The 24698-nt window shown below is 40.4% G+C and overlaps 1 protein-coding gene and 3 non-coding genes across 10 annotated transcripts in view; all 4 read right to left on the bottom strand.

Annotated features, from left to right (window-relative positions):
* The window catches only part of Rbp6 (RNA-binding protein 6), a 1210230-nt gene that overhangs the window by 925920 nt on the left and 259612 nt on the right, over positions 1-24698 (bottom strand). The gene's annotated exons all lie outside the window — the stretch shown is intronic.
* On the bottom strand, positions 2924-3030 carry LOC143259264 (U6 spliceosomal RNA). Its single transcript, XR_013033077.1, has one exon. It is a non-coding gene; the product is annotated as a U6 spliceosomal RNA (small nuclear RNA).
* On the bottom strand, positions 3809-3915 carry LOC143259274 (U6 spliceosomal RNA). The gene has a single exon (XR_013033087.1). It is a non-coding gene; the product is annotated as a U6 spliceosomal RNA (small nuclear RNA).
* LOC117221525 (U6 spliceosomal RNA) lies at positions 4694-4800 on the bottom strand. The gene has a single exon (XR_004490522.2). It is a non-coding gene; the product is annotated as a U6 spliceosomal RNA (small nuclear RNA).

The following is a 24698-nucleotide window of genomic DNA, read 5'->3' as shown; positions in this document are numbered from 1 at the left end:
GATCATGATCCGGCCGCCCCTGGCCACGTGGCGCGGCGTGGACCCAGCGTGGAAACGATTAGAGGATTTATTAGCTAGAAGTGAATTCTTTTCACGGCTACAGCCATTGGAACTTATTCGCCTATGACGATCTTCTGTCCGATATTCGCTGTCCACGTTTGCGAGATAATCGCGACAGTTGGATCGTCGAAGTATGGACTTGGTAGAAGGCGTTGTAAGGTAGAAGACGCTGTTGAAAGCTAATATACCTCTCTGTGGTCCAAATGGCAGCGAACGGTAGTAAAAGTAATGGAGGAAAGCATGGACTGTAAACGATGATTCAACTTAGAACAGAGGAACATTCTGTAACTCAGCCAAATTGTTAAAATACTCAGCTAGTTTCCTCTCTGGACTCTTTCGAGTGTAGACATCGTGCAGCAAGAGATGCAGATCTTAACGTGAACGCTGACAATAAGAGTTCTATTTGCATAGTTATGGACATACATATCTACTTAATACCGTATCTTTTGGCACTTATCTTGCCCACTAAATGTTTATTGCTACTTATAATGGCACGAATCAGTTAACAGACACATCTGAATTCGAATCTGTTCGATTCTTCGAATCCACAAGAAAATGGAAAAACGACTGAAATTTCTAGGATATTTCCTTTCTCGGAAAAGTTGAGGAGTTAACGAATAGAATATCCCCTATCGTCAGAAGGTACATGTCGATGGGACAAGCAACCCCCGACGGAAGAATCCCGCGCGGAATATATTCTCTAAGGTCGGGGAAAATAGGTAGGAACCGAGTTAAATCAGGGTCGGGTAAAGGGACGCCGGGCTTTCCAGTTCCGATGCAACTCTGAAATATTAGAATGCGCGCGTAGCGGGTGGAAAGAAGCGCGAGATTTTTCAGTCTTAGCGTAGACACGGAGGAAGATTCGGTTTCGCGCGATTTGCTCCAAGAATGGCTGCTCCGCTTCCGCGGGGGAGGATCGAGTTTCGCGAGTTTGAATTTTCGACGTGCGCGCCCACGCAAATCCTATTTTCCGAAGAATGCGATTGAAGTACCAAGTACGTTTTGAAAGACCGTCTCCCGGAATCTGCGAATCGGTGGTTCAAGAAGGAAACGAGTAATGTCAGAGCACTCGAGACGATCAACAAAGAAGTGTGCCACCTTTGAGCCGTATTTCTGGAGAGAAATACCGGCAAGTATTCAGGCAAGAGAAAAATTTATACGCCCCATTGAACCTGCACGATCGTCCAATAATCGAGGTCACGCATCGAACCAATAAACACATGTTAATAAACATATGATTTCTTATTGCAAAGACTCGGAATCGTCCCTGTTTATAAGTTATTTGACTTAATTTGTTAAATTTACGGGTACGAACCCTTGGTATAATGGTAATCATAATCCTAAAATATTAGATAGGCAAGACCGAGGCAAAGCTAGCCCAGAAAAATTTGGAAAAGAGCGTGGAACGATTATTTTTTTTTTGATAAAAGAATATTACAACAAATTTAATTAGCTCTCTTTGCCCCACATATGGGATAAAGAGGGTCTTACTACGTGTCAATGAGAGAGAGAGAGAGAGAGAGAGAGAGAGAGAGAGCTTGAAACAAAAACAGAAAATGAAATTAGAAATTTTTAAAATCGATTAATCATATTGGACGGTTTAACACGTTCATCAGTTTGTAAATATGAACAACACTTTGAAACATTTTTAGGTAATTATATTTAATTATATCTTTCGAGGCTGACAAACTGTGGTTAAGAAATGTACAAGTTTCAAGTTAGTTCTCGATTAAGTCACGAATTAATTCACACATTTTTTGTCTGCTCACCAATGAGGCTCAATTTGCCTCACTCGATTTTGCCCCAAATAGCATGTTTAGCATTAATTTATTAATTTAATAATTTTTGAGTCATCTTACATTATTAGTAATAAAACCATTCATATTTATAGAAATCATGAACGCACAGATAAATATTTCTAACCAAATTTGAAATGAATAACTTATTTATCCAAATTCCAATTTCTGGAAAATTACCGACAGGAGGTGTTGATACTTTATTACTTCAACTATTTACTAAATAAAAGTATTATTATAATTTAACGGATATAATTATCATTGTATCGATAAATCAATTTAGTCTATAACTTTATGTCACGTCAAAGCTCACTATGTCCTAGTTTTCTCTACCTCACAATGAAACAAAATAATTAATGAGATTGAGTCTACACCATTCAAGTAAAAAAGAGAACTCAATTAAATCTTTAAAACTATTGATATAGCATACAGACAAAATTTAAAGATTTAAATCGGCCATACAGTGTTCGGTGAAATTCTCCTTTTCGGTGTGGTCATCTCCACCAATCAAGGACGGTCATTCATCGCGTTTTACATTATATACGCGATTTTAGGATCACTAACGGTCACAGCACGATGCGCTCTAACGACACCGGCGATGATGTATCGTGGTATACAGTTTATATCACCATCGGTGCGCACTGACGGAACCGGCGGAAATGTAAACTGATATTTTCGGATCTCAGTACTAAGTAAACTATAGATTAATTTTTGTCCGAGGCTAAAGTTTCCTTTTCTACAATAATCAATTTAACAAACTTGTGTTTAAACTGAAGTGTCTCACGCATTTGGTCGCTAATATTGATGTAATTAGTGTAGTAAGTAAGTATTGGTGTTAGTTGAATTTGGTCGCTTAGTCATTTCGTACATATACTTTCTCTCCAATAAAAGTGAAAATAAAACTTTTAAGAAGAAGAATTAATATCATATTATATCATTTGAGAAATAATCCAAGCCATAATCCCAATAATTATATACTTCAAAGTATTTTTAAATTACATATTAAACTTATTACCGATTGTTTCCGAAAAATATAATTTTTTCATTATCCGAAGGAAATATCACAAAAAAATGTGGAACGCTTCACGATTTTGCGTGTCATCCTTGCGCAGGGGCCATGCTAATCTTCTCTGTATCGTTCCAATTTTAGTATATGTACTGCCGAAGCAAGTACATCTGATCATCTTCGCGAGGTGCTTATATAGTTTGAAATCGTTACGTGAGCGCTAGCGAGAAAATGATTTTTTCCGCCATCTAGCGGCGTATATAATATCATTAATAGTTCTACGTTCTAGCGGCATTGGTTTCAATTCCTTACGCTATTTATTTTTACAACTATTCGAAGTCAAGGTTAGAAATATTGGGACATCTGAAATATTTCACGTTTTTCACGTCTCTACAGAGTCGTCGCAATAACTTTTGCGAATAAACCGCGAGTAAAATAAAGTTTTTATGAAAAAGGAACTTCTCAGTTATCGCGATATGACGGAGAATCATTGAATGAAATGGAGATTATCTCGTCTTGTAAAATTCTGCGTTATTTCATTGTTATTTCCTTAAATTTATTTCTATGATAAACTATAGATTAATTTTTGTCCGAGGCTAAAGTTTCTTTTTCAACAATAATCAATTTAACAAAGTTGTGTTTAAACTGAAGTGTCTCACGCATTTGGTCGCTAATATTGATGTAATTAGTGTAGTAAGTAAGTATTGGTGTTAGTTGAATTTGGTCGCTTAGTCATTTCGTACATATACTTTCTCTCTCTCCAATAAAAGTGAAAATAAAACTTTTAAGAAGAAGAATTAATATCATATTATATCATTTGAGAAATAATCCAAGCCATAATCCCAATAATTATATACTTCAAAGTATTTTTAAATTACATATTAAACTTATTACCGATTGTTTCCGAAAAATATAATTTTTTCATTATCCGAAGGAAATATCACAAAAAAATGTGGAACGCTTCACGATTTTGCGTGTCATCCTTGCGCAGGGGCCATGCTAATCTTCTCTGTATCGTTCCAATTTTAGTATATGTACTGCCGAAGCAAGTACATCTGATCATCTTCGCGAGGTGCTTATATACTTTAAAATCGTTAAGTGAGCGCTAGCGAGAAAATGATTTTTTCCGCCATCTAGCGGCGTATATAATATCATTAATAGCTCTACGTTCTAGCGGCATTGATTTTAATTCCTTACGCTATTTATTTTTACAACTATTCGAAGTCAAGCTTAGAAATATTGGGACATCTGAAATATTTCACGTTTTTCACGTCCCTACAGAGTCGTCGCAATAACTTTTGCGAATAAACCGAGAGTAAAATAAAGTTTTTACGAAAAAGGAACTTCTCAGTTATCGCAATATGACGGAGAATCATTGAATGAAATGGAGATTATCTCGTCTTGTAAAATTCTGCGTTATTTCATTGTTATTTCCTTAAATTTATTTCTATGATAAACTATAGATTAATTTTTGTCCGAGGCTAAAGTTTCTTTTTCAACAATAATCAATTTAACAAAGTTGTGTTTAAACTGAAGTGTCTCACGCATTTGGTCGCTAATATTGATGTAATTAGTGTAGTAAGTAAGTATTGGTGTTAGTTGAATTTGGTCGCTTAGTCATTTCGTACATATACTTTCTCTCTCTCCAATAAAAGTGAAAATAAAACTTTTAAGAAGAAGAATTAATATCATATTATATCATTTGAGAAATAATCCAAGCCATAATCCCAATAATTATATGCTTCAAAGTATTTTTAAATTACATATTAAACTTATTACCGATTGTTTCCGAAAAATATAATTTTTTCATTATCCGAAGGAAATATCACAAAAAAATGTGGAACGCTTCACGATTTTGCGTGTCATCCTTGCGCAGGGGCCATGCTAATCTTCTCTGTATCGTTCCAATTTTAGTATATGTACTGCCGAAGCAAGTACATCTGATCATCTTCGCGAGGTGCTTATATACTTTGAAATCGTTAAGTGAGCGCTAGCGAGAAAATGATTTTTTCCGCCATCTAGCGGCGTATATAATATCATTAATAGTTCTACGTTCTAGCGGCATTGGTTTCAATTCCCTACGCTATTTATTTTTACAACTATTCGAAGTCAAGCTTAGAAATATTGGGACATCTGAAATATTTCACGTTTTTCACGTCTCTACAGAGTCGTCGCAATAACTTTTGCGAATAAACCGCGAGTAAAATAAAGTTTTTACGAAAAAGGAACTTCTCAGTTATCGCGATATGACGGAGAATCATTGAATGAAATGGAGATTATCTCGTCTTGTAAAATTCTGCGTTATTTCATTGTTATTTCCTTAAATTTATTTCTATGATAAACTATAGATTAATTTTTGTCCGAGGCTAAAGTTTCTTTTTCAACAATAATCAATTTAACAAAGTGTAATAATCAACCAAAATTGCATTCCAATTTTACAAATTTCGTCAGATGCATTAATAAATTAAGATAACAAATTATATCTACGCGTGTCTTATACATGACTGTCCATCCTTTTGAAGTGGATTCGGTCATACGAGTTGCAACAAAAAAGAATACATACTATAATCGCGTTAAATAGGAAAATGAAACGACATAAATCATAAATAAACAATAATGTTTAAAATGTCAAAATTCGTGAAACATATTGTTGAACAATAGAGGTATAAAACCGGTAATAAAAATTTGAGAAAGATTTATTTTTATAACTTTTCAATTTTATTTTATAAGACGCTGGAATACTTATGTGGTGTGAAAATTCGGTGGATTTTTATATTTTTTTAATTATGTCGGCAACGTTTTATACTAAATTGAAAGTTTTCTGTATTTTGACATTTATATGCTCTACTTTAATATATCGTAAAGGATATTTTTTGCCTTCAATGTATAATTATTTAAATATATGGAGTAGAGATCAAAGTTATATTTGTGTTCGAATATTTTGGTGTACGAGTGTACATGGTTATGTCAAGGTTATGTTAAGATCATGTCAAGGTCATGTCAAGGTTATGTCAAGGTTATATCAAGGTTATGTCAAGGTTATGTCAAGGTTATGTCAAGGTTATTGATAATATTCTTCATATCCCTTACGTCCTTTGACACGATTATTATTTATTAAATTAGCTTTGCGAATCATTCGTTGAACTGTGTTCGGACACGGAATTATTTAAATTAAAATATCATTTACGAACTTTCTTAATCTTCACTATACACCTTGCTTAAAAATTTCATATGTTACACACAAGGTGTCATGCATACTAGAAAATTAAAACGGCCGTCACGGTTAAATTACTTACTATTTCGGGTCCGAAGAATTAGTAAATATTCTTCAGACGTTCTAAAGTAAAGGTGAACTGCGTTTTTCTTTAAAATATCACTGTTACGTAGTAAACAAAATCCGAAAGTTCTCGCTTTGTGATTTGTTCAATACTTCGAACGCGGCTCGAGTCCGTCCCGACCATCTGTCAAAGCCTCGTGCTGCGGGCTCTCGAACTTCGCGCCGTCACCTCTCATTGGTCAGTGTTTTCCGTTAATAACTCGTAAACAAAGCCGCAGATCGCATGTTTGCAAAGGGAAAAGTTACTTCAAATGACCTCAGCTAGCCCTCATTTTCGGCTGTTAAAATAATTGTGGTACACCCTGTATAGTTATGATCTCGATAAGACGGGACGACCTAATTTGATTAGATACTTATGTTCGGTTTCGTCGAAGCCATAGAGTAATAAAGATCGATTACGTTTTATGTTGATTTCTATTATTATTATTATTAATCGAATCAATTATAAACTATCCAGCATTGAGCACACAGAAAATGAATGATAAAATGACTTGTATCACTCGAAAACTCGTTCCGCGGGATTCTACAATGTAGACAGCGAGGCGATGAGCGACGATTGTCCTCGTCGTTAACATTTTCAGAGTTCGCATTAAACAAAATGCACTGGTCGAACTGTTTCAGGTTTGTTTTAGCAGCCGGTCGTAAAATATTCAAAGAATAATGAAGAGAATCGAATAACAAAACGCGCACGGTTAACTAGGGGGCAATACAGCGCTACCAAAACCGGTGGCTCTCGGCAGAGTGCAAATACTACTATTTTTCAATCCCCCTGCGTGACAATCGTTTAAAGAGCAAAAGGGAGTACGCCTGTTAACGAGCGAAAACAGTTATGGGACACTGGTCGCTGGAACTTTACAGCTTGCAATCGGAATGTTACGCGAGTCACCTTTTAGAGGGACATGGAAATTCAACTCCGCACAGTAGCGATGCCAGCTATTGGCTTTGAACAAATAACGAGAGAATAGCTTGCTCCAGGGACGTACACAGAGAGTGTACGTTACGTGACGAATGGCTCTGCGTGACGTCGCGCGTCGCGTCGTTTCGCTGACTTCTATCATCCGACGCAACCAACCTTGCCGTCTTTGATATTAAATCGACTTCTGCAGCTCGATGATCGCCTCTTCAACGAGCTTTACAGCATGCTAACAGATACGTAATCTTGTTGACAAAAGAGAACTTCACTGGAAGCTATGTGCTATTTTTATTCTTGATGCAAAGATTTCGCTGTACGTGCAAAACTTGAATAATATTTCAATTTTTATAAGTAGAATTTAGATTTTTCACGCAAAATCGGAATTTCTTGAAGCAATTTACAGAAACCAGAATTTCCTTACGGACTTTGGTAAATAAAAATGACGCAACAGTGTTCCTAGTTTTCTTCTGTCTCGCTCAAATGCATAAAATCCCCAGTCCATTGGCGAGTATCGTAGGAGAAGTAAAGTAAATTTCCGGTCGTTCAGTATTCCGCTGGTTATCTGCACTTTAGCCACGGTTGTAATTCGATTAGAGTCTATCTCGTATCTCTGCGTGGGGAACTTTCCCACAAAGAAGAGAAAGCAGTCGATTCGAAGAAAGAAGCATGCTCCTAATAACACTGAATTCACCTGACCATCAAGATACCGTTTTAATGGCGAACCGTGTAGAGAAAGTGCAACATTAAAAGCGGTTAAACGTGAGCGTTTTAACGTGCCGCGCGCTCAACGTTGTTACAGTCGCGACGCGAGCAATATGAATATATTTCGTCTGCGTAAAGTGTGATCGTTTCCCATGGCCATAACCGCGATAAAGCGCCCAATGACATGTAAATTAATTCTCTTTTTCAGCATCTCCGCGGACGTGCGCGACGTGTTCACCGTTCTATGCAATAATACATACGGCACCGACCGACCGTAATGTCTGATCGTTATCGAAATCCTCGCTGGTCGCTCCTGTCACATTTTCCCTGCAAAATTAATCGATAGGGATGACGGAAACGCTGACGGTTGAAATGTCAGGTCTACAAGCAAAGTGGCTTATCTGCAGCCGGAGCACACCGCGGTCAATCTCTGATCTAGGTGGAAAAATTATGGTTAATTATCGTGTTTTTTACATCGTGCGATCATTAACATAAATGTTTATGCTCGATGGTGTCTGCGCACCTCGTGATAATTGTGCTGTTCGAGACTGATTAATATGCTTATTAGAAGTACTTTCTTACTTTAGAGACGCATATAGCGCATGTTCTGTTTTCTCTGCGGTATACAGTATGCGTCCTCGTAACTGATACATCGTGTGCAGTTTAATAATGACTGCAAAACAAGGATGGAAAAAGTTCTAGAACTTTTTAATAGGTTCTATTTATAACAGTAGTTACGGAACTTTTTTCAAAACAAAAGTTCTTGCCTTTAAGTTTCAATAACACTACGTAAAAAGAAGCACTTGAAAGTAAAAATTTGGATTCAAGTATAATTTATGAGATGAAAAAGAAAAATTCCACTATAACAGCCGCGTTACCGTCTTCTTAATAAGGCGTGGTCTAAAATGATTTATTACATGGAACTTTTATTATATAAATTCTAGAGAGAGAATGTCTGTTCCATAAGAACACTGTCATAGCAATTCATCACGATAATAGTTAAAAATTCTACAATAATATTCTTTAAAGTGAAAGATACAAGTACTGACAACATTTTTTTCAGGAACGCATGAAAAATACAAATTTCGTGTAATAATTGTTAGAAACAAGAGCCGTTCTTCCTCCATTAACTTTAATAAGCTTGAATTAGCGCACAGGCTTTAATGAACACAGCTGCTTTAAATTTCACCCATTTCAGTTTTGTCACGAACGCGCACGATCCTAACTTTTACAGTCGTCACAAGTGCTTCGCTTTGATGTTGCTGGATCTAAGGAATAATCGTCTTCTCTCAGACATTTGGGTAGCGATCGGGCATTAGCGATAAGTAAATAATACAGTTTGAAGTGTCGGGTCTAAGCGAACGTCAAAGAGCCATTAAGCTTAGAATGTTTCCAGCTGACTTGCCGCAGCCTATAATTCACTTTGCTTAATTTGTGCTATATGTTCACCGAGATGAGTTGCCGGTCTGTTCCGCGATGTCAATGAAACGAACGCGCCAGCCCGCTGCCTCGCCTCGAACAGTAATTTATATCGAGAGACGCCGACACATCTTCCCCGAGGACAATGTAATTTGCGACCGAACGCTGACGTCTTTACGAACCGAATGCACGCATTGTTTCGGACTTGCTTCAATCATATAACTTGTGTTTCTTCGGCCACGTGGCTGAAGGCGGCGACTCGTCCAAAGACGATGAATCAACGGACGAAGCGAAGAGGATGTTTTTTGCCGAGACGATTCTAACGAGATCAATTTATGCGCCCGAACACGATCGTGTACCCTATATCGAATTTATTTTACACGGGCCCAGATTTATTATGGCTCCCGGTATCGAGCAGCGAATCGAACATTAGCACTCCTACAAGAGGAAATTATTCGGTAATCGGCGAAACGAATGTCGCCGTGACGAAAGTATAATAATCGATGCTGACCCATTCGACCGGCGCGGCGCTCGCGGAAAAGGTTAATTACCATAGAAATAGAGACCGAATAATGGAGAGAAGGATACGGAAGTCGTTTTCTAGCTCGCGCGCGCCTAAATTGCTAAACCGCCAGCGGAGAATTAAGCGTCCGGTCGTTACATAAAAATATAACGGATGCGAGGGCGGCAAGGGTGGCAAGCGTTGAACCACTGATGTGTTAAAATGAAAAATTTACATTGAATGAACGTCGTAATTACTCCCGGCGACGTCGCTCTGTTCTGAAACACTTTATTCGGTCGCGGCATTCGCGATTATTAACACGAGTCTGCGTCGTTGCATTCAGCGAACAGAGGAAACCATTCTTAACATTTGCCATGACATTTTTTCTGCATTACTCTGAACCTTGCAATTGTTGTCGTCAATCTGACAATCTGATTACGGTCTTGAATCTTACGATTGTGGTCTTGAACCTGCATCGTTGAATCGATGCTATTTTTCAGCTAAATCGCCATCGTCCATCGACAAATTTACATAGTCGTTCCCTATCTAACTGTATAAGTCAATAGCGTTTTACTGGATGTTTATACCGATATGGCGCTGTTTTAAATAACTTGTCAATCGTTATTAGTGTCGCGAGACGAAAGAAGATTCGAATTAAAATTCCATGGACGACGCACTAAAATTCTACTGATATCGCTGTGTTTGTTCATACTTCTTGTCAGTTTTATTATAATTTCCATCCCAAGAAGTCAATTTATGTATTAATTTAAGATCAACAATCTATTTATGTACCAAGTATCTTGACATAGCACGGCCAACAGTTATGACTTTCTCGAAAAATCTCAACGATGATTGTGCACAAAAATGAACAATTTGGGAAGAAGAGATTATTCGGGCCTTGCGACTCGTTTTTATAGTTGTTGACAATCGGTAACTATAATTTACTGTATTTCGATGAATTATAACGTAGCAAGTATTCTTAAAATTATTATTGAAAATAAAATTATCGAGTTTTCTTGAGATTTTTGACACAGTTCAGGCATTGGAGAACTTGATAATGGGCTTCCAGTAAATAAAGCTTTAATATTGCTCTATTCCAATAGTCAGCCGCATCGAAATATTTGAAATCCCTCGGAGAGGCCTGTGCACGGTACGATACCGAGAAGAACGGAGAAGAAATCGTGTTCCGGATCGAAAAACCAGTATCCCGGGGCCGTAAAGGGTGGTAAAGGCGAATGCGTTGAACCGTCGCGCCGTTAAGGTGAAAAATTGGTATTGCGCAGTCAAAGTAACCGCGTTCCGGCCCCCGAAACGTTTTATTCAATGTCCGTGAGGGGCGTTAATATTGCGTGAGGGGGCGGAGGGGCGACCGGGTTTCCACGCTGGCCCGATTATTAACTGGCATTGGAAAAACGTGACAATCACGTTTAATTTCCCTGCGGGAGCTTCCGTATGGTCACGGGGGCAGCGTAACGATCGAGCTGAGAGCTGCGGCTCGAACAGCTTGCACTGGCACACACAGGATGTCGCCTCATTAAACGGCACCCAGACGAAACGAAGAAACCGCTAATAATTAATAGACGAACGGACAATGCGGTAATTACGTCTGCTGATTACGTTCATTAGCCACTCTAATGAGAAATACAGAGTCTGCGGCACCTCCACCGAGAAGTCCACCAGCTGGGTACCTCCGCGACGCTGCGACACGCTTCCCGGGGTTTCTTTTCCTATAATTAGAACTGCCTGAGACACCGACATCATCGGCGGCCGAATAATAAAAGTCAAAGCTCGCGGGGCGCGCGTAAATATCACCATTGACGTTTACTGTCCGTGCTACATGATCGTAAATCCTGTCCGAGACATTGACTGTCGCGCGTGAAACACTTCGTTCCGTTCACGCTGGGCTACGATGCGTGAAACCCATTGATACCGAACACTATTGCTTCCTAGCTACCCGAACGATGCGACGCCGAAATGTTCACGGTGGATGTGTCCCGTTCGTAGAACAACGCTCGCTTTTTTCCACGACGGGCTGAAAACCACGAACTAATTACAATGCGAGTGCCGGATATACTCAACTACGACAAATATTTTCCATCCTGCCTCGATCACTGTTACTTGCGTACGGATACTTATCTGGCGATTCAAATATTTTTAGGATTCACGGTCTTCGTGCAACGTAAAAATCTTTTGCCTTTTTTAATCGGTCGCCTAGGTTGGATAGAAGAACAGCGTTTTGGGATTCTTTCGATGTTCTTTATGATTGGTACTCAGCCCACACAGTCTCGTCGTACATTCATAATATTAGTAGACTAATCACTATTCTAAGCTTGAATTTCTTAATTTCTATTTCACAGTTTTACATGTATCAGTAACTTTGTGGGGGGGGGGGGGGTCGTTACGGAAATAGCTGAACGAAATGCGAGGAAGTAATGAAATAAATCAGAAGAATTAGTGACCGATTTTACGCCATCTTCAACTCACTGGAACAATTGAGCCGTTTATTTTGAAAGTGGCATAAGTCACTTTGTTTTTAAGTCGATATATTTAAGGGTTTTAAGCGGTTTTTTCTATTTAAGCGTTTTAACACGTTTAAAAATATGGATGCTAACTTTCGAGAAGATTTACTTGTATTTGTTATCTCAGGATACTGATATTTTTCTCAGTATAAATAATTTTGTATACACATTAAAAAATCACCACTTTTCATTACGGTAAAGTGATTTATGCCACTTTCAAAATAAACGGCTCAATTAAGGAAAGAAATTCTATATTTCCTTGAAAAAATATTGTTGAAGCAGTTCCACCAAATAAGACAGAACTTTGGCGTCATTCTGTTTCTAGTGTATCACCAAGAAGGCGGGCTAAGTGTTTGACCTTCCGTAATAAGGTAGAACGATACTTTAAGCGATAACTGGTATCGCCCGTCGCGAAAACTTCGCGCAACTTCGTGAAGGCGAGTTTGTGAATTAATGAAAAACCAGGTTTTTCAACGGAGCGAGAGAATATCAAACTATCCACGGAGTTCTTTGATCGTGCTGCCTTAATTGTACGAGCTGTTGCTCGCAACTTTTGTGAATTAAACAGTGCAACCGGAGAACAAATGGCGGGCATTTAACGATCTCGCCGCCGTGCCGAGCGTCGTATGAAATTTCCGAACCCGTGAATTCGATTCGAAACGAACTGACGTACGGGCAACAAGAGAAAGTTGAACGACAAATTAGCGACCTGTCGCTCGAGAGCAACGGTCGGAATTAGTTGTCGCGAAATAACTCGTGACGGATAACTGTTCTGGTATTTTGGAAACATTCGAGGCCGGCAATTATTCGCGTTATATCCCGGAGTGGATTCGACGTGGGAGTGAGGGGGCGAAGTTTTGTCGTCGCGTGTGTAAGTAGCACGCAGTTCTATTTCCTTCAAATGTCTCATCAAAAGTTTCCACGCGGAAAGTTTCCACCCGCGACAGGCAACCGTGACGGGCACCGTCGACAATCCACGACCGTAATCGTCGTATACATTCGGGAGCCAATACACCAGACCCAGTAACTTCGAACCCAAGCTCCGAGCACCGCCGTCGAATTCAATCTAGTTATAGTTAACTAATCAGCCGGGATATCGGTAAATCAGTCCCCCAAGTGACCGACGCGACGTTCAAATTCCCCGCAACTCCTCGTTCTAAGCGAGCACCTCTCCGAACCACAATATTGTTTAAATTATTATGCTCGCTTGTTTGTTCGCTTGATTGCTATCCGCCGCTTGCGCTGTGTCATTCATGTCTCTGAATCGGACTCGATCTGGCCGATCTGTGTCGGATTTTAATCACTATGCCGCGTGCATACACGATGTTTGGGAACGCGTGAAATTCAGCTGCTATCTAATATCCAGCGCAAGTTCAATACAAAATTCATCATCTAACACTTTCGATGGTAGGTCGACTCTCTGTCACTTTCGCTATTCTCACACTGAATTCTAATTTTAAAATAAAATCAATTTTACATGTCACCGTTACGATAGGTTGGCAGCAAATTCATTTTACATTAACACGTTGACTGCCACGCGTATTTACAACAAAATCTTCTACAGGCCACCCGTGCCGCTATAGGAAGCGTGCGCTGTTAATTCATGTCTGTTTCTGTTCCTGCATGAACAGTTGGAATCTTTGCCGAGTACCGAATGGTATAACTTAAAATCTCTACCCTTATTTTTTTTCAATAATGAAAAGAGATCGGATTGCCCGGAAGGAGAAGCATAAATAAAATTACGTCGTCAGATTCTGATTTGGATACTGATAAATATAATCTTAGTGATAATGAATGTTATGAAGATACTATTGACGAGATTTTACGAGAATTGGTCATGGAAGAAGAAAGAAATGTTGATGATACCGAGGAAGCTACAGTTCAAATAAAAGATACGAAATGGACCGATCAGAGGCACAAGCATATCTGAAAAAACAAACAACTTTTTGTCCAAGCTATCCTGATCAACCTCAACTTTGCAGAGAATGTTTTAATGTTATACACTGCGAATAATTTTTTTAATAAACCATTTTTATAAGAATTCAATAGTCTCATTACCTCCTGTAGAATATTTGTCGAAATATTTTCGGAAATCCTTTGTAAGTAGTCAAATCAGCGTCACCCGAATTACGGGTGACGTGGCCTGATGAGAACTTTTACTGTCATCCGAATACGGGTGACGCGGCAGTCAACGTGTTAATGGCGAAAGAGAAGCGCGAAGCTTTAACAGATAGCTTTCAACAGATAGATATTCGACTTAATAAAAGCATGGAGACATCGTTCTGAGAGAAGTAGGCTCAAAAACAAATTAAAGAAACTTGGAAAATGAGAATTTGTATGGCTCTAGCAGACCGCTATAAAATCGTCAAAAAATCTCAAGCGGCCAAAAGGTATTAACACTAAACACGAAGGTTTTGAAAGCGTACAAATGACATGATTCTCATACTTTCTACACTTCTTAACATTTCCTTAAAAGACGAACATGCAGGCATGAGACTCCTTCATTGGGAACCTTACGCGAAGAACCCAGTTCCGGGTAAAGTTGGGTTTTATCAAAACCCGATTCTAATTAGCCGATCGATATCAAGCCACTCGTTCTCCTCTGATTAAGGCGCACAGGCTCGGAGGCGGCTGCGCATCGAAAATTGTGAAAAGTCGAGCGGCTAGATCCACGGTTCACCGGAGCCCCATTATGTAATTGCCGAGGATGTAGGGTAAGTGTGCATTTGAGTCAATTGGCAGGGCCGAGCGTGCCTAGTTACACGTCTGTGCTCGAACGTCTGTGCGTGTGTGCGCCGGGGCGTGTGTACATGCGTGCATAGATGCATTTACGTGCGTCCAGCTGCGTCACAGACCGGCACCACGTGTGCGCTTTGCTAGCCGTTGCGCAACCTTCGCCGCAAGGTTGCGCGTAATAGCGTCTGCCTCGATTTTCCTGCGGCTTCGGTCGAGCGACTAACTTAACACGCCTGCGTTACCAAGCAACGACAGGAGCCGTGATAAACTTCCTTTCGACGGACAAACCTTGCATTCTTCGCTGACAACGCGTCCGATCGCGTCGCGCGACGAGGACAGCGCATCTGCTCGTAATTTCTCTCGCATTGTCCCTCAGCTTGTTAACGAAAATGTTCAATTTGGGAAGAGGTGATACGATTATTCTAGCCTCGCGGCTCGTTTTTATCGTTGTTGACATTCGGCGACTACAAAAACGAGCCTCGAGGCTCGAATAATCGTATCTCTCCTTCCCAAATTGTCCATTTTCGTTCCCAAACTGAGGGACAATGTGAGAGAATTTACTGTACTTTGTTAACACGCTGCAAAAGTGTCATAGACGAATTCTAGATAAAAGTGAGCACATGATTTCTATCATGATGCATTATCAATTCTTTAAAAATTACCAATTTTCAATGGTTATAAAAGAAGAAGTTTGAAACGTGAATTCAGTGTTGACAGTTAGGAATTTATCTATGCAAATACAGTTATGCTTATTCGTCCATAAATATCGTCCATTGTGCTCGTAAAGGCAATTACAGTAAATTATCCACAATTGTCACTCAGTTTGTAAACAAAAATGGACGATTTGGGAAGAGGAGATACGATATTCGAGCCTAGCGGTTCGCTTTTATAGTTGCCGATTGTCAACAAATTTACAAACGAGCCACAAGGCTCGAATAATCGTATCTCCTCTTCCCAAATTGTCCATTTTCGTTCCAAAGCCGAGGGACAATGTGAGAAAATTTACTGTATTTTGTTAACACGCTGCAAAAATGTCACAGGCGAATCCTAGATAAAAGTAAGTAGATGATATTTTAAAACCTTCTGCAGTGTTTATCAAGTTGGAACACATTAAAAATCAAAGCGTAGGACGGTTGTCAAGTTCTAATTTTCAGATACAGCAATTTTTCCCTAATTCGCGCTCAGATTGCGCACAAAAATGAATAACCTTGGAAGTGGAGATACGATTATTCGCAAGGCTCGAATAATCCTATCTCCTCTTCCCAAGTTATCCATTTTCGTTCCAAAGCCGAGGGACAATGTGAGAAAATTTACTGTATTTTGTTAACACGCTGCAAAAATGTCACAGGCGAATCCTAGATAAAAGTAAGCAGATGATATTTTAAAACCTTCTGCAGTGTTTATCAAGTTGGAACACATTAAAAATCAAAGCGTAGGACGGTTGTCAAGTTCTAATTTTCAGATACAGCAATTTCTCCCTAATTCGCGCTCAGATTGCGCACAAAAATGAACAACCTTGGAAGAGGAGATACGATTATCCGCAAGGCTCGAATAATCGTATCTCCTCTTCCCAAATTGTCCATTTTTGCGCGCAATCTGAGCGCGAATTAGGGAGAAATTACTGTAATCCGTATTACCTATCGATGATCAATGAATTTGTACATTTTGATTTCAACACTTGAACGAATTGAAGCAAAAGGAGAGAAAGAAACCTGTAGTGCCTGAATACAGGCTCTGAAGTTAAAGTAGGGGAAACTGTATTCATTTGCAATCTTGAATGATGTAATCATACGTGAAAAGATAAGCCAAGCCGTGTACGGAATAGTTTGTTCGTATAATGCGTTATTCCCGAGAAGAACCAATGCTATTGTATAGACACCGCCTAACACGGCTGATCACAGCGTTTCAACTATTTCTATAGAGTACCGTTCCCGTACTAGTCGAATTTCGAAATTGAATATTCTAATCCCAGAATAACTACCGCAAATAAATAATTCTTTCGATCCATGAAACAACTCGTGTATCCTGTCGAGAGCCTGACCAGAAGCTTTCCTTCGGTCTCCTCGTTCGTAATTCTGGAAGCAGCTAATTATATCGGACGCGAGCAATAAATAATTCCGTTGGTGTCGCGATCGGACCGAACTTGCCTAGTTACTCGGGAAGTGGGATCCTCTATAGCGTGTGTAGAGGGTGAACGATCACGTTCCGTGCCAAGTGTCCGAGCGTATCGGTGGCCGCGTGATAGTTTTCCGCGAAAAGTGACTGGCGTAACGCGCGCTCAATACAGAGGATGAAATTACGCGCGTACGCCGCACACGGCCGGCGCGTGACGACATTAAGCATGCTGTACATCTGTGCAGGAACGAATCGTTATCAGCCGGCTTTATCGCATGGTAATGTTGTCGTTTCGTTGCTCGGGATCGTACGATCGATGGCGACCGGAACAGGCACAGTCTCCTGTTCCCTTGTTCCTCGACGCGTTTCTGCAGCCTGGTTCGCGGGAACGAACGAAACGGAAAAAAAGGTGGCCGGGGGGAAGGGTGGGTCTCGTTTCAGCAGGTGACTCGACGAGAAAAGCGTTCCGTTAACGGAGCGGAACGCGGCGATGCCGCAGTGCGACGCTTCGCTCCGCGAGCGCGGCTGGGCAGGGAGAGAGAGTGAGAGCTGCTAACAATTGTTCCCAACATCCATCGTTCCCAGCGGATACTTAGCATGCGGTAAGACTTAATAAATCGCTCAATTTTACGATCAATTAAGCGCGTTGCACGTCGCCGTAACCGGTGCCGGTGCATTGTTTCGTGAAACCGTGAAACTCTTCCCGTGAATACGAAGCAGCGGCACGGACACCAATGGAGATAACTCCATTCTATGGCACCGAAGTGACTTGCAATAACTGTTGGCTAACCGCCATTTCATTTTGTCCCCCCCCCCCCCACCCTCGTAACCCTCTCGAACCACCCTCGACCGACTGCCTCCTCCGCCACCTTCTCCGCCATCCACGCAACGTTCAGGAACTCTTCGCGGCCGCCGCCTGTTTGCCACCTTTTTCCTTGGTTTCGTCGGAACTTACCTAATCACTTTATCGAATGGCTTCCATGAAAAGGTTCCCGGGGAAGAGAAAAACCAGCCGGAATATCGTACTCGCTCCACGCCCGCGTCGCTCGGCATTATTTCATCGGCGACGAGCGCCGCTGTCAGAAACGGCCGACCTTAGCCCGCGGACTGCGCAGAAAAAGAACGAAAGTTCTCCCCGAGCGGAAAAACGAAAATCGTATCCATCCCGGGCCGAGCTTCGGCACTGCACGAAATTATTCCGTTAAGATAATTGGCCGTGGAATAGAGTTCGGAATCCGCGGTCGGGTCGAGACAGTCGTTCTTACAACTTTAAGAATTTTTTCTGTTTTCACTGTCAAAGCTAATCGAATGATTTTCACAGAGAAATATTCTACAGACTCTTCCAAATGTGGCAGTATAGTTTTTTTCGAACATTATGTATATTTAAACATGTTTAAAACATTTGCAACCGTGCGAGATATTCTTGCTAAGCCGATTTTCTTTCGTGCGTTTCACAGTGCCATGCGTTCTTTAAGCATTCCTCAAACATGTTTAACTGATTATAATTTGATTAAAAACTATACCGTTGTATTTGAAAGACTTTACAGAATAATTCTACGTAAATGTTGTTCAAATAGCTTCTACGGTTGAAGCAGAAAAATTGATTTCTAAATAACTGTTTAACCCTAGAAAGATAACCATATGACAACGTACGTAAAAGATAACCATACGCTTCAGAGGCGCATGCTTTTCTAAGGCGTCAATTTTATACTAACAATGGATATTTATTTAAGTTAATCTAGTCATTTTAAAGGTTTGGCATTATTGTAAAAATAAAATGCATTTATATTATATTTTTTTATATTTTAAGTAATTTTAAACTTAAATCACTAGACCTCTATGAAAAATTAACAAAAATCAACAGTCTTTCGCAGGCGCCTCTGCGACGTAGGTTATCTTTCTCGGGTTAATAGAGTTGAGAAAAGGTGGATACTTTTCAAAGATTTTCAGCACGATGGCAGATTGCTCGTATGTATAGTATGTGGTATATAAGTGTGTGATTTGCACGAAGTTGTTTGGAACAACGGGAATAAAGCAGCGGGTAACCCGATTTGAATAGCATTAGTGGAAAGGGCGAAGACAGAAGGTACGCCGTTCGATTTGGCAAAAACCTCGGAGCTCGAAATTAAGTATGGCTCATTTGAATTTGGCTTGGGATGCCAGCTTCTGGAACGTTCGACCCGAATGACCCGCTAATCTGTGCTAGTTGAATACAGTAATCGCATGCGGTTCAATTGACTCGAGTTTCTTAATACAGACAACTGTTTTTGCTTCGTGGCCAACAATCGAAGACTCGACGATTCTCGCATGAATGCGAGATAAATTTTCATCCACTCTAACAGCATAATTTTCAAAATGCGACATTTAAGCTTTGCGCATTGAATTGCATCAAAATTGATCGAAAAGATAAATCCACTATTAGCTGAAATTACTTTTCATGTTGCAATATTAAAAAATATAAAGAACAAAAGGTTTGTTACGAAGTTTAATATTGAATCCTACCAAATGACCAGTCTCGCAATTTTTATTTCTAAATTGTTGAAATTATAAAAACTCTATCTAAAGAAACGATTGCAATAAATTCCTCTGTTCAAACTTACATTGTTATAAAAATGACGGGAAGTCAAAATAAATTCTTGTCATTCTTATAAAGTAATGCATATATTAGTCACTTTCCGAGCTCGGTAGGTCACGTTCAGAATCTCCCAAAACACGTATTAAAAATTTCCATTGCAAAAGAAGATAATACTGCGAGCGGTCAATTAGCAAATAATGGCGTCCCTAATGAAGCCCATAGATTTACCGCGACATGTTTCGAGCTTACGGATCAATGATCCAGGCGATGCGGCAGGCGGCGCACGTCAGGTGATCAAAGGAGCTCAATCAATCCTTTATTCGCAATTTTATCGACCGCTTTCTTCCGGACGACGTTCGTATCGTTTTTGTTTCCGGCTGGAGGTCCGGCGACGTCAAAGTAACAACGAGGGTGACACTTGGCATTCCGATCAGTTCTGGAGGGACGATCGGCTCCGGATTTCGATTTGGACGGCTCGCAGACCGGAATTCCACGATAACGAAATTCCCCGGCAGCGTGCCGCAGCCGGCAACGAACTTTATTGGCCGTCATATCTGTCCTCGGCAGAGACAGGCTTTCGAACGATTAATTATAAACAACCGGCCGCAACAATGGCTCCGCGTAATTAAAGCGAACGGTCGTTTCCTTCTGCCCGCCTCGCCCCACCAGACCCTCTCTCTGTGTAAACCGCGGCGCAAACCTTCCTGTCTGACCACTGTCCTTCTACTGATGTCAAAGCAGACCGTTGTCAATCCATCGGCCGAATATTCGCCGATACTTTGATCTATCTCGATCCCCACGGTGGTAGGACGAGAACGCGGAATGCCGGCAATGTCGATTAGATTATATTGTTCCTGGTGTTCCGAGACCGTTTTTATTCGCGATCGCGATTACCGGGAGACCTGACGAAGTGATATCTATTGATTCGAGGCGTGATGAGTACTCCTTTTACTTGAGTACTCGTTTGAGCCGTTTATTTTGAAAGTGGCATAAGTCACTTTACCGTAATGAAAAGTGGTGATTTTTTAATGTTTATACGAAATTATTTATACTCAGAAAAATATCAGTATCCTGAGATAACAAATACAAGTAAATCTTCTCGAAAATTAGCATCCATATTTTTAAACGTGTTAAAACGCAAACCCTTAAATATATCGACTTAAAAACAAAGTGACTTATGCCACTTTCAAAATAAACGGCTCATATCACTAGTTGCTTAACACGTTCCGTGCCACGTGTACCATCGATGGTACACGCTTGCATGTTTACTTAGTGAACTGAACAAATTGTTTACAAGAAATTTAGAACCGAAGAATCAATTTCCACCGCAAGAATGGGCGTTGATAAGTTTTTGTTACGTTGTTATGTGTACGAGAATTAATAATTGCACGTAATACATCAAGTTTTAGTAAAATATCAAAGTGTGAAGATTCGAGTAAAAAAAGCTCGGCACGGAACGTGTTAAAGGCTTCATCAAATTATTACTGGTTCACTCCATTTTCTATGTGAATTATTAGTTTAGTTTATCAGTGAAATTAGAGACATATTTGTCGAGGGTCTACTTAAATCTGTTGATAAGTGACCAAAGTAACACTGTTGATAAGTGACCAAACATCTCAAGCACTATGAACAAAGTTAATGGCAAACATATTGTTGCGAATCACTCCGTTTCTCTCGCGTCGCGGCATTTTATATTTACAACAAAGAATATAAACTATAATATAACTCAATACGATTATATTTCAGATCTTACAATTTGAAATGCTGCTCGTTTGCCGATCCGATTTCGACTCCTCGATTATCCGTTGGTAACACTCTTCCGTGACAACCCCTATCTTCTATTATTTTTTAAGGAGTTGTTCACAGTTGTTTCACATTACAACGACTTGATTTGAACAAGTCACCGTAACAATATTTACAAAATGAAGAAACATCGTTCTGAGTTTCCGATTGAAATATTGACGGATCTTCAAATTTTAAAAAACCGTGTCACTATAAACGTTCCTAGATTAATGTTCGCTACGAAGACTTTAAAAATGCGAACGAAATAAATTTTGAGTAAATGCGTACAAAAAATTTGACATCGACGACAGTTCAGTCGAACTAGGTGCGATACATCACTCCGGAAGAATGCATTATTGACGAGAAAAAAGCTTCTTATCGAGTGAAACCGTAACAAAAGGCAAGTTCGTGGAATCGCCGCCATAAGCGAACGCTATTAACGATTTTCCACGGTGACATAATAATCAAGGCACGTGGCTTTTTCTGCTCGCGACACCGCGAACGAATCCGAGATTGCGAAATAGGTGGCACGAGATCGCAATGAGTTCATACTCACGCTCTACGGGATCGCGTTGCAACCTCCACACTGCTCTCACACAACTGTTCGAGTCTCAGATCGTTCTTACCTGAAACAGAGAACGAGACACGTTGAATGGTTAATTGGTATCGTGGATCGTTAGGACTCGAATGCTAATTGAAACACAATGAAATAGATCGATGCGAGCGATCTTCGCTCGCAGATGTGTTCGTTAAGATTTATTCGCGCACGATACGCTCGAGCAGCGTGCACTTATCCGGGACAACGTTGTACGAAGCCGACGGTATATTAGCGGCGGTAACAAGGAGGAACGCTGAATAGTTAACTAGCAGGCGTCTCCGCGGTGTCTACGCGTAACCGCAAACAGTCGCGAAAGTTGAAACGACTTTTGACCGGACGCAGTTACATATTCCGCCATAAAAGTCTCGTTAAGAGAGTGAAGCTGCTCGAAACCTGTAAGATTAACCATTCCGGTTGCACGTTTCGAGATGCTCGCTTCTTGAAACGGGAAGCACTCCACTAATGGTCTCCACCGTCCAACCTACTTGAAAAATAGTTTATCGTCCGTGGACCGTCCAACTGTGATTCCATTAACAAATTTTCTTCACGGAAACCTATTTTCTAAGTTTCAAACTTGGAACTCCCGTGGTAATGCGGTCGGCGAAACTGTTAGGATTCAACGGATGCAAAAGATCTGCAAACCCCTTTTCTATTGGACATACAGTGGACCACAAAAGTGTTCGCTCATCTTTTAAAAGGCAATAACTTTTTCAGAACTGAACTAAATGATTTGCATTGTTTTTAGATGACAGAGGGATTAGTCTATGGCTAAAAAGCTTCTTTTAATTTTATCATTACTTGGAATGAAAAGAAAAAATTAAAAACCCTCGTTTTTGAACTTCTTTATCTGATCCTATAACGATAATTTAAAAAATGCCCTTTACATTTTGATCGAAATCGGTTAAACCAGAGCCGTGATACAGGCGTTGAAGGATTTTAAAAACTGCAGATTTTCTTAGAGTTTTCGGTCAAAATCGTGATAAAACTGCGATTTTTGCGATCATTAATTTTTTGTAACTCGTAACAACGTGAATCGATTTCGATAAAATTTTCAACATGCATACGAGTTACCGAGATCTACGAGAGGCATTTTTTAAGTTTTCGTTATAGGCTCAGATAAAAAAGTTAAAAGACGAGAGATTTTTATTTTTTTACCGTTCCAAGTGATAACAAAATTTAAAAAGGAAAGCATTTCAGTCATCGTCTAATAGACTAGTTCCTCTGTCATCTAAAAAAAATACAAGTCAGTTCTCAAAAAATTATTGCATTTTAAAAGGTGAGCGGACACTTTTGTGGCCCACTGTATTTCGTTTTAGACCAAACGAGTTATTTTTCTTCATTTCATGTTTGATCTGACAATATGTAACGGATGATGGTTAGCGAAAATTTTATATACAAAACTTCAACTGCATCGATGCACGAATAAGCTGCATAAAAGAGCAGTCACATTGAAATGTCGCAGTTTGTGACAAAACTACGAGGAACACTACCTGTTTGATGATACATATGTATGATCGTGTAACTGACATTAAAATACCAGGGATGCTAACGACACGACCTTAACATGACCTTTGACTGCCAACGATTACAATCAAATATGAAATTCATTTCCAGCAGACTGTATACAAAGGCATCAAAATTAGAGAAGATATTTTACCTTCTATTAACCTCGATGGAAAGTACTGAGGGTAACTACGTTTCGGAATGATATCTAGAGTCAACGAACCACAGAGGAAAAATAGGGCACAACTCCATGTGAATAGAGAATCACGGGAATAATCAGCCAATGGCGGACGCGTCGTATGCCATACTCGGTGCGTCCCGGGCAAATGAAAATCGCAGCTGGGGGGATGATAAATGGGCGAGGACAATTCACCGGGACGTCGTCGTTTGCTTTCATCTATCCCATTAAATTCAGAAGCCAAACGTGCCCGTCAACGAAATTTCCATTTAAATCCCTCCGCGGCGTTTCGAAGAAATCGTTCAACTTCCTCGAGGAACCGCCTCCAGCTGCGGGGAATTCCGGCGTAAGGATCTCATAGAGCGCGATCCTCCGCGTTCGGATGGATCGAATCGTTCCTCGGAGCACCGTGAAATGACGCAATCTTATCCTCGGTCTGGTGAGCGCAAGCCTGGGGAACACCTGCGGTAGGCGCGTACGTATGCAAATCAGACAGGTGTGTATACCTGCGCGCGGCCCGCCACATCAGACACCAATCTCACCCCTCGTGCGTCACATATGCAAACATACGCGTACACCATCACCAGGGGGACCCCGTGTTCCCGTACGTGTGCCCCGGCTGATCTGACAAATTGCAACGTCATTACTGCCAATTTGTTTACACGCCACCGGATAGCCGGGAACACGAGCCAGCCGCCTCGTATCGAGGCACCTTAGTCGGCCTCCTCGAGGATTCCAAGCTATTTATTAGCAGTATAAATCAGCCTGATCGAGCTACTTTAGCCCCGTCGCGATCTCGCCGAATGATTTCTCGTCTAATCTCCGACAGATGCGAATCGCTGGCCAACTGGAATTTTCGGATGCCGTGCAGTTCCACAGGGACACTGGTTTAATTAAAGAGACCGCTGCACCACTCATCTTCGAGCATTCGAGCCGACGCTAACGCAAATACAAACA

Source organism: Megalopta genalis, chromosome 3 (assembly GCF_051020955.1).
Source record: "Megalopta genalis isolate 19385.01 chromosome 3, iyMegGena1_principal, whole genome shotgun sequence".
In the NCBI taxonomy this organism is placed as follows: Eukaryota; Metazoa; Arthropoda; class Insecta; order Hymenoptera; family Halictidae; genus Megalopta; species Megalopta genalis.
The sequence above is the reverse complement of the archived record's forward strand: the minus strand, read 5'-3'. Positions and strand labels throughout refer to the sequence as shown.